This window comes from Coregonus clupeaformis, unplaced genomic scaffold (assembly GCF_020615455.1).
Source record: "Coregonus clupeaformis isolate EN_2021a unplaced genomic scaffold, ASM2061545v1 scaf1213, whole genome shotgun sequence".
NCBI lineage: Eukaryota > Metazoa > Chordata > Actinopteri > Salmoniformes > Salmonidae > Coregonus > Coregonus clupeaformis.
Window position 1 is genome coordinate 33,011 of NW_025534667.1, and position 9,132 is coordinate 42,142.

The 9,132-nt window shown below is 42.2% G+C and overlaps 1 non-coding gene across 1 annotated transcript; it reads right to left on the bottom strand.

Annotated features, from left to right (window-relative positions):
* Positions 1–7,703: 7,703 nt before the first annotated feature.
* On the bottom strand, positions 7,704–7,783 carry trnav-uac. Its single transcript has one exon. It is a non-coding gene; the product is annotated as a tRNA-Val (tRNA).
* Between the last annotated feature and the right edge of the window lie 1,349 nt (positions 7,784–9,132).

The following is a 9,132-nucleotide window of genomic DNA, read 5'->3' on the forward strand; positions in this document are numbered from 1 at the left end:
CCAAGCGGGCTGAACTCTGGAGCTCTGTCAAATTGATCATCGGGTTCTTGGTCACCTCCCTGACCAAGGCCCTTCTCCCCCGATTGCTCAGTTTGGCCGGGCGGACAGCTCTAGGAAGAGTCTTGGTGGTTCCAAACTTCTTCCATTTAAGAATGATGGAGGCCACTGTATTCTTGGGGACCTTCAATGCTGCAGACATTGTTTGGTACCCTTCCCCAGATCTGTGCCTCAACACAATCCTGTCTCGGAGCTCTACGGACAATACCTTTGACCTCATGGCTTGGTTTTTGCTCTGACATGCACTGTCAACTGTGGGATCTTTATATAGACAGGTGTGTGCCTTTCCAAACCATGTCCAATCAATTTAATTGATCTCAGGTGGACTCCAATCAAGTTGTAGAAAAAATCACAAGGAAGATCAATGGAAACAGGATGCACCTGAGCTAAATTTCGAGATTCATAGAAAAGCATCTGGAATACTTATTTAAATAAGGTATCTGTTTTTAATTTCGAATAAATTTGCAAAAATGTCTAAACCTGTTTTCGCTTGTCATTATGTGGTATTGTGTGTAGATTGATGAGGGATTATACTGTATATACATTTTGAATTAATTTTACAATAACGCTGCAACGTATTTTCTTGTAGAAAAGTCAAGGGGTCTGAATACTTTCAGAATGCACTGTATAGACACTAACTATGTCACTTTAAACACTTTGTTATATTGATGCACAAGAGAAAAGGTTGACCAGCACAAACTCATGTACAAACATCATTTTTCATTACATATTTGTAATTTAGCAGATGTTCTTATCCAGAGCGACTTATTGGACCAATTGGGGTTAATTGCCTTGCTCAAGGCCACAATGACAGATTTTTGACCTAGTTGGCTCAGGATTCAAACCAGCGACCTTTCAGTTACTGGCCCAACACTCTTAACCGCTAGGCTACCTGTTAAATACATAACACAATACGTGACATAAGTAGAATACAGAACACTTGAAACATTACAGGACATTTTTCATGATGGAAATTGAAATATTAAAATGTGATTAAAAAAAAAAAGTTTTGGGGAAAACCATTTAAGAGCTGGAGTTATTATGCAGTCTGATAGCAGTGGGTAGAGTGGCGTTTCGCAGGCGGTTTGTACGGGCAGTTAGACAGGACAGTTTGTGGCTGTTTCTCAGGAGCCTGCTGGTGCAGTTACCTCTTTTTGGAGGGAGCTGGTCATTCAGTGGATGGTCAAGAGTGTGCATGTCCTTCACCAGGTGCACTGCAGCCTGTTCTCGCCTGCTCTGCAGTGACGGGAGCTGTGGTTGGACTGCTCCACCTCTGGAGATGATCCTCAAGGCCCTCCTCTGCACCCTGTCTAGTTGGGCCTGCTGCTTTTTACTGCATCCAACTAACAGCACTCCACCGTATTCCAGACAAGGCCTGGCCAGTGTAGTATAGACTGTGAACAGATCTTCAGTAAGACATTACTGGCAAGAAATGTCAAAAAGGCGTTTTGAGGCCTTTCTCACTGGCTGCTCCACTTGTCACCACTGAGGTTAGAGTCTAGATGAAAACCAATATACTTGGTTGTTGTTACCACTGGTACTTCCTGTCCTCCTAGGATTAGTGGTGCAGGTTGTGGATGGTCCCTGACCAAGGGACTGTAGCTGTCAGCAGTCTGTAGCTGTCAGCAGAAGTGTGTGGTTTTCACAAGGGCGGTAGTAGTGCTGGACTTTGGGAGGTAGTCATACTGAATCGTGCACTCAGATAACACCTCCTACTGGCAGGGGACAGTTTTAACAATGTGTTTGATGACAGGGGCTAGATCTTCTGCATGCTCTTTAGTAGCCAGGCTGGAATTCCATCAGGCCCACATGCTTTACGTGCTCTGAGTCTGTTCAGAGCTTGCTTTAACTGGCCAATGCTGCACAGCTCAACCTGCCTTGTAGACATGGGCAGGGGGGAAGATGGCAAGAGATGTGGTGCTTGTCCATGCCTCAGCAAATATGTTTTCTTTGGTCCCAGTCCATTGAAGTCCTGGATTTCAGTTTTGTAGTAGTTTGTCTTTGCTTCCCTGATAAGCATTTGCACTGTGTTTCTGTATTTTCTCCATGTCATTGTTTCTCCCCATCTATTGAAAATATTCTGTATTTTCCTGATGGCAGTTGATATGAAGAGTGTTTGATCCAATATTATAAAGATTGTAAATTGTATGTAGAGAGGATAAGAAAACCATGTGTTAGTGGTAACAAGAGTGATGAGCAGAGGGTCGGTGTGCCAAGATAGATTGGGGTCCACTAGTGCTAATCTTAGGATTGGTGCGTGATGGAATGGACTGGCTAGGGTGAGATATGACACCAGGGAGAGGAATGATATGTAGGAAGTGAGTGGCAGCTAGTAATAGTTAGCAACTGGGAAGGATAAAAGTAGACTTGAAGAGCACTATATAGGCTGAGAGAGAGTCTATGTAAGTCAGTCATATGATAAGAGGCAAAGCGCATTCGTCTTATTATGTGATCCAGTACTGAAATAAATGTACATCAAACTTCCATCTGAGTGTCTGCTACTTTCTCTTACATCATGACCTTTTAGCTCAGCTGTTGTTTTAAAACATTTTCTACAGTCAGAGCAGTGGTAAGGCTTCTCTCCTTTATGTTTACCTTGGTGTCTTTTTAAAAATGGGCCATTTGAGAGAAAATCTTTCCACAGTCAGAGCAGTAAAACGGCTTCTATCTCGTGTGTGTTCTCTGATGAACTTTTAGCTGAGATGATGTTCTGAAGCATTTTACACAATCAGAGCAGGAGTAAGGCTTCTCTCCTGTGTGTGTTCTCTGATGAACTTTTAGCTGAGCTGATGATGTGAAGCATTTTACACAGTCAGAGCAGGAGTAAGGCTTTTCTCCTGCATGTATACGTTCATGTTGTTTTAAGGTGCCCAGTTGTGAGAAACTTGCCCCACAGTCAGAGCAGTAGTAAGGCTTCTCTCCCGTATGTATACGTTCATGTGCGTTTAAGTTATCCAATCGGGAGAAACTCGTCCCACAGTCAGAGCAGGAGTAAGGCTTCTCTCCTGTGTGTGTTCTCTGATGAACTTTTAACTCAGTTGATCTTGTGAAGCATTTTACACAGTCAGAGCAGGAGTAAGGCTTTTCTCCTGTATGTATAGGTTCATGTTGTTTTAAGTGGCCCAGTTGAGAGAAACTTGCCCCACAGTCAGAGCAGAAGTAAGGCTTCTCTCCTGTGTGTATACGTTCATGTGTTTTTAAGCTGCCCAGTTGAGAGAAACTTGCCCCACAGTCAGAGCAGAAGTAAGGCTTCTCTCCTGTGTGTATACGTTCATGTGTTTTTAAGCTGCCCAGTTGAGAGAAACTTGCCCCACAGTCAGAGCAGGAGTAAGGCTTTTCTCCTGTGTGCACTCTCTGATGAACTGTCAGAGTCTGTGATGTTGTGAAATTCTTCCCACAGTCAGTGCAGGAATACAGATTCTCTCCTGTGTGTATTTTTAGGTGTATTTTTAGCTTTGATAGAATTGGGAAAATCTCCTCACAATGTGGGCAGTGGTGAGACCTCTTAGCTCTGCGATCTTCCTGCTGTTGCTCTCTGGATGTAGAGAATGTCTCAATGTCACCTGTGTGAAAAGCATTTAAAAAAGTCAATTGGTGTGATATGCACTGATTGTACAAAACATTATGAACTCTTTCCAGGACATGACCAGGTGAGAGCTATGATCTCTGATGCCACTTGTTAAATCCACTTCAGATCAGTGTCGATGAAGGAGAGGAGACAGATTAATGAAGGGCTTTTAAGCCTTGAGACAATTGAGACATGGACTGTGTATGTGTGCTATTCAGAGGGTGAATGGTGTTTTTTATCAAATCAAATACAAAAGCTGAAGAATATACGCACATTCAGGTAATCAAATCCACCATATGCACTGAGCTTGTCTGACAGGTTGAAGCGCACTAAATAGTAAATAAATGATAAGCGTACCAGAGAGTCTGTTGTAACGTTTTATTGTTAAGCCTTTATTACAGCAAAGACTAAAAACAGTTGCATTGATTCCTGAATGCAATTTCCGAAATGGAACGGTTTATTTATTGTTTACGCTAATTATTCAAGGGTTGCTTTGTTATTTTAAACCAAAAATGCTTGATTGCATTTCAATGGCTTGCATGCTGTGTGATGACATTAACAAATGAATGATTGATACAGTAGCCTATATACAGTGTGCAAGAGTATTCCAAGATAAATATACAACACAGGGAATTAACGATCAATGGAAATAGTTGTTTTTCAGTTCAACATCTGTTTAGTATCTATGTAGGGGTTCCAGTCCGGGACTCATAGCTGCATGTGGCAAGTTAGCATTGGTCCAAATGGTCTATACATTGAGTCTGAAATGGGATACTTGGTATTTGGCCATTGGACCAATGTTATTGCAAGGAATTCTAATTGGTCAACCACAGGCAAGGCTTAGGTATAAACTACATCCTGTCTCTTTGTTCAGTGGAGAAAACACTGAGGACAGGGAAGAATAAACATCTACAATCTACTTTCCAGCATAACAATGATTGGTTCTCTTTGAATAAATATATTTTTCTCCCCCTGATTTGCTTTGGGGTCTGTGTTATTGAAGAATAACATCAACTGCTAACAAGTGCATTCGGAAAGTATTCAGACCCCCTTGACTTTTTACACATTTCGTTACGTTGCAGCCTTTTTCTAAAATTGATTTTTTTTTTTTTTTTATAATCCTCAGCAATCTACACAAAATACCACATAATGACAACGCGAAAACAGGTTTTTAGAAAATGTTGCTAATATATTAAAAATTAAACAGAACTACCCTATTTACATAAGTATTCAGAACATTTGCTATAAGACTTGAAATTGAGCTCAGGGACAACCTGTTTCCATTGATCATCCTTGAGATGTTTCTACAACTTGATTGGAGTCAATCTGTGGTAAATTCTATTGATTGGACATGATTTGGAAAGGCACACACCTGTCTATATAAGGTCCCACAGTTGACAGTGCATGTCAGAGTAAAAACCAAGCCATGAGGTCGAAGGAGTTGTCCATAAAGCTCCGAGACAGGATTGTGTCACGGCACAGATCTGGGCAAGGGTACCAAAAAACTTCTGCAGCATTGAAGGTCCCCAAGAACACAGTGGCCTCCATCATTCTTAAAATGGAAGAAGTTTGGAACCCCCAAGACTCTTCCTAGAACGGCCGCCCGGCCAAACTGAGCAATCGGGGGAGAAGGGCCTTGGTCAGGGAGGTAGCCAAGACCACGATGGTCACTGACAGAGCTCTAGCAATCCTCTGGAGATGGAAGAACCTTCCAGAAGGATAAACATCTCTGCAGCACTCCAGCAATCAGGCCTTTATGGTAGAGTGGCCAGACGGAAGCCACTCTTCAGTAAAAGGCACATGACTGCCTGATTGGAGTTTGCCAAAAGGCACCTAAACACTCTCAGACCATGAGAAACAAGATTCTCTGGTCGGATGAAACCAAGATGGAACTCTTTGGCCTGAATGCCAAGTGCCCCGTGGGAGGAAACCTGGCACCATCCCTATGGTAAAACATGGTGGTGGCAGCATCATGCTGTCGGGATGTTTTTCAGCGTCAGGGACTGGTAGACTAGTTAGGATCGAGGCAAAGATGAACTGAGCATAGTACAGAGAGAGATCCTTGATAAAAAAACCTGCTCCTGAGCGCTCAGGACCTCAGACTGGGGCAAAGATTCACCTTCCAACAGGACAACGACCCTAAGCACACAGACAAGACAAAGCAGGAGTGTCTTCGGTACAAGTCTCTGAATGTCCTTGAGTGGTCCAGCCAGAGCCCGGACTTGAACCCAATCGAACATCTCTGGAGAAACCTGAAAATAGCTGTGCAGCAGCACTCCCCATCCAACCTGACAGAGCTTGAGAGGATCTGCAGAGAAGAATGGGAGAAACTCTCCAAATACAGATGTGCCAAGGTTGTAGCATCATACCCAAGAAGATTCAATGATGTAATCGCTGTCAAAGGTCTGAATACTTATGTAAATGTGATATTTCCATTTTTTATTATTTAGCTAAAATGTCTAAAAACCTGTCAAGGGGAAGTGCAGAAATATTCTGTTCTTAAGGAGGGAGGCAAAGGACAACAGTCTAGTTTCAGTTCCTGATAAGGCAGGCCAGTTGCGGAACTAGGGAGGAGCAAGGAATCCGGCTCGGGGTCATGTAAACAGATGATGTGAGTAGAAACCTCTGGGAGGGGGGCCAGAGGGGCCCACCACAACGACCCTCCTACTACAGTCCTATCTCACACGCATACACTTTCACGCCCACGAAGGTTCTAGCATCAGGCAGGGCCAGGACTACACCAGTGAGAAGAACCAATTAAGTTCCTGACTAGCAACAGATATGTATTGACCCCGTCTAGTAGGAGGTTATAAATATATATGTGCTTGTGTAATCATGCTTTGTCTTTGCAGCTGTTTGATCCTGTGGGTGAATAAACTTAGTTTGAGCTTTCCTAGATGTCCGTTTTAGTTTGTTCAGAACCTAACAGAATGCTTCATAATGAAAAAGGTTCATAATGAAATTATCTAACGGGCTAAATTATGAACGCGATGTGCTTTATCATACTGTGCGGCAGAGTATAAAAGGCGTAAAGTAGGGAAAAATCTGTCGATGTGCCCTGAGCGAGGCACTAATAATGCTACTGAAGCTAGCTAAATAACAATATTATTTATTTTTTATTATTTTATTACCTAGTGCACAAGTTGACTACAGGTCTTTATTTAAATAGTACTAATATTCAAAGCCCAAAAAACGTCACTAAGCAGAATACTAACAAAATGCTAACTAGTACTAAGGAAACATCATAGAGAATGCTAACTAAATGCTAACGAGTACTAAGGAAACATCATAGAGAACGCTAACAAAATGCTAACTAGTACTAAGGAAACATCATAGAGAACGCTAACAAAATGCTAACTAGTACTAAGGAAACATCATAGAGAACGCTAACTAAATGCTAACGAGTGCATTGCGAACATTTTGTACAGTTGCTGACCTCAACTATACAAGCAACTCAAACGCTTCTCACAGTTTGCTGCACGCACAAACCTAATATTATCCAGCAAGGCTCTTGATCCAGGAGGGGATTCTCTGCTGTTAGCAAGGCTCTTGATCCAGGAGGGGATTCTCTGCTGTTAGCAAGGCTCTTGATCCAGGAGGGGATTCTCGGTTGTTAGCAAGGCTCTTGATCCAGGAGGGGATTTCTCTGCTGTTACCAAGCGAATGCTTGATTTCGGAAGAAGCTATCCACTTAGCTAGATAGCTAACTAACTACTAAATTAGCTAAACAAATGGGAAACTGCAGAGCATTTAACACATTGTAGAAAGTGTACTTAATAGTTATAAGATATCTAGCTGGCAAACATTTAGTTGTGAATTCCATACTGTAATTAGATCACCTGGCACATGCTGCATGACAGAGTGACTCACCAGGCTCCGGTCTCTTCTCGTTGACTGGGGACTACCGTAAGCTACATAATAATGGGACGTAATGTTCTTCAACTCATAACGTATTGCATGCTAACTAGTACTAAGGAATCATTACATTTACATTTACGTCATTTAGCAGACGCTCTTATCCAGAGCGACTTACAGTTAGTGCATACATTATTTATTATTATTATTATTTTTTTCATACTGGCCCCCGTGGGAATCGAACCCACAACCCTGGCGTTGTAAACGCCATGCTCTACCAACTGAGCTACCTCCCTGCCGGCCATTCCCTCCCCTACCCTGGACAACGCTGGGCCAATTGTGCGCCGCCCCATTGGTCTCCCGGTTGCGGCCAGCTACAGCAGAGCCTGGATTCGAACCAGGATCTCTAGTGGCACAGCTAGCACTGCGATGCAGTGCCTTAGACCACTGCGCCACTCTCTCATCATAGAGAATGATAACTAAATGGTAACGAGTGCATTGCAAACATTTTGTACAGTTTCTGACCTCAACTATACAAGTAACTCAAACGCTTCTCACAGTTTGCTGCACGCACAAACCTAATATTATCCAGCAAGGCTCTTGATCCAGGAGGGAATTCTCTGCTGTTAGCAAGGCTCTTGATCCAGGAGGGGATTCTCTGCTGTTATCAAGGCTCTTGATCCAGGAGGGGATTCTCTGCTGTTAGCAAGGCTCTTGATCCAGGAGGGGATTCTCTGCTGTTAGCAAGGCTCTTGATCCAGGAGGGGATTCTCTGCTGTTAGCAAGGCTCTTGATCCAGGAGGGATTCTCTTTTGTTACCAAGGGAATGCTTGATTTTGGAAGAAGCTAACTGGCAAACATTTAGTTGTGAATTCCATCACCTGGCGCATGCTGCACGACAGAGAGTGACTCACAAGGCTCCGGTCTCTTCTCGTTGACTGGGGACTACCGTAAGCTACATAATAATGTGACGTAATGTTCTTTAACTCATAACGTATTGCACAAGTTGACTGCAGGTATTTACTTAAAAAGTAGCTACAAATATTCAAAATAATAAAAACAAAACTCAAAAGAAATCGTTTCAACTGTACTGAAAACCCATCCAGTGGCTTTTTTATTGCTTCTTTAATCAGCACAACAGTTTTCAGCTGTGCTAACATAATTGCAAAAGGGTTTTCTAATGATCAATTATTCATTTAAAATGATAAACTTGGATTAGCAAACACAACGTGCTATTGGAACACAGGACTGATGGTTGCTGATAATGGGCCTCTGTACGCCTATGTAGATATTCCATTAAAAATCAGCCGTTTCCAGATACAATAGCCATTTACAACATTAACAATGTCTACACTGTATTTCGGAATAATTTGATGTTATTTTAATGGACAAAAAATTTGCTTTTCCTTCGAAAACAAGGACATTTCTAAGTGACCCCAAACTTTTGAACGGTAGTGTATATATACATACACATACATAAACTCAGCAAAAAAAGAAACATCATCTCACTGTCAACTGCGTTTATTTTCAGCAAACTTAACGTGTAAATATTTGTATGAACATAACATTCAACAACTGAGACATAAACTTAACAAGTTCCACAGACATGTGACTAACAGAAATGTGTCCCTGAACAAAGGGGGGGTCAAAAT